This window comes from Papio anubis, chromosome 16, assembly GCF_008728515.1.
Source record: "Papio anubis isolate 15944 chromosome 16, Panubis1.0, whole genome shotgun sequence".
NCBI classification, from domain to species: domain Eukaryota; kingdom Metazoa; phylum Chordata; class Mammalia; order Primates; family Cercopithecidae; genus Papio; species Papio anubis.
Window position 1 is genome coordinate 71,318,823 of NC_044991.1, and position 2,024 is coordinate 71,320,846.

Genomic DNA, 2,024 nt, shown 5'->3' on the forward strand with positions numbered 1-2,024 from the left:
TGTCAGAAAGGTCTCAACAAAAGCATGAAGTTTAGGAGACATTGTGTAACCTCCCCTGGGTCATACATTTTAACAGATAGAATATGTTTGGCCCCAAGTAACAAAAAACCTGATGAACAAGGACTGAAATCTTGAGAACAGTTATTGTTTTCTTAACAAGAAGTCTGGTTGTAGATGGTTCAAGAATTGATTTAGTAGCTTCAGAATCAACTGGGTTGGCATCTTGGCAATTCTCTTGACTTTCCTTTCGTGATTGTGAAATGGCTGCCACAGCTCCAAGCATCAGCACCCAAGACCCCCAACCTGCATCCAAAAGCAAGAATAAGGGGGAAAGCCAAGGTAGCAAGAGAGGCTTAGTTTGCTTTCATCTCTTATTTTATCATAGAAGAAAGTCTTTCTCAGGAACCCCCAGGTGAGCTTTCCCTTATGTTGTGTGGACAATTCTGTCTCCTGGATCACAAGGCTACTCCTAGATGCAAAGGAAGCTAAGAAATGAGTTTTGCTCATGAGTTTTGCTCATGTCTCTGTAGTGGAGGCAGAGATAGGAGGAGGGTCAGGAATGGCTGTTGGGCATGTGGTAGACAGACAGATGCATCATGCATTTATCCCTTCAAGAAGGACTTGCTTCTCTGAAGTGGGAAGTGTGATCAGTAGACAACTTCCAGCTGTCAGTTTCTTTAGGGTCTGCCCCAGCTTCAGAGAGCTGTCTCACCCAAGGTCATGCCCTTCCCAGAGCAGCCCATATCCAGTGTACTAGTTCATTTTCATGCTACTGATAAAGACATACCTGAGACTGGGCAATTTACAAAAGAAAGAGGTTTAATGGGACTTACAGTTCCAAGTGGCTAGGGAAGCCTCACAATCATGGTGGAAGACAAGGAGGAGCAAGTCACATCTTACAATAGATGGCAGCAGGCAAAGAGAGAGAACTCGTGCAGAGTAACTCCTCTTTTTAAAATCACCAGATCTCATGAGACTTTATTCACTATCACGAGAACAGCACAGGAAAGACTTGCCCCTATGATTCAATTACCTCCCACTGGGTCACTCCGACAACATGTGGGAATTTAAGATGAGATTTGGGTGGGGATGCAGCCAAACCATATCACCCAGTAACTGAGCAGCGGAGGGGTATAAAAGCCCAATGGAAGATGCTCTACAAACTATCCTTGCTCTAGAGCTCCCACTGGGTTAGACTTTCTCACGCCTGCATCAAGTTAGACTTCTTCCTCTGCCCTATTCTGCATTCTCTTCCTTCCTCTCACAGGTTTTGATCCCTAATAAACATCTTGCAGCCTAGGTGACTCTCAATGTCTGCTCCTGCAGAATCCAATCAGTGATGGCATCTTCCACATGCAGCAAGGAAGTGATATACCCAGGATTAGAAACTAGGTCTGTCCAATTCCAAAGCCCCAACCCACCCCTACTCCCCAACCATACTGCCTCTTTGGCCACCATATCCATTTCCTCAATAAGCACTCACCAAATGTCTACTCTGCCCCAAGACCTAAGTGGGACAATGGGGATGGTACTAGAGGCTGTACTGTCTTGTCTGTTTACCAAAACCCACATCTTTCTCTTCTCCCTGAGGACACATGTAGTCCATATTTCCCAGCCTCCCTTGAGGCTAGTTGAATCAAGCCAAATAACTGAGCTCTGGCTAGTGGAATATGAGCAGAAGTGATGTGTGCTGTTTTCCTGGTGAAGGTTTTTAGGAAGCAAATTCCATCCTCCATACTCTCTTTCTTTTTCCTTTGGCCAGATGCAGAGACCAACAAAGCCCTAGGATATGTAGAACCACAGATGGAAAAAACCTGGGTCCCTGAATCACTGTGATGAGGGACAGCTATTCTAGGCTGTTCCATGACAAACTTACATGGTGTATAGCAATTATGAACTGTGGAGTCTATCACCTCAGCCAAGCTTACACTAACTAATGCATGTATATAGAGAGGAATCACAGATAGCCCCTCTCTCAAGGAACTCAGTGTAGTGGAGAAGCTGTGGATAGGAAGAGATACAGG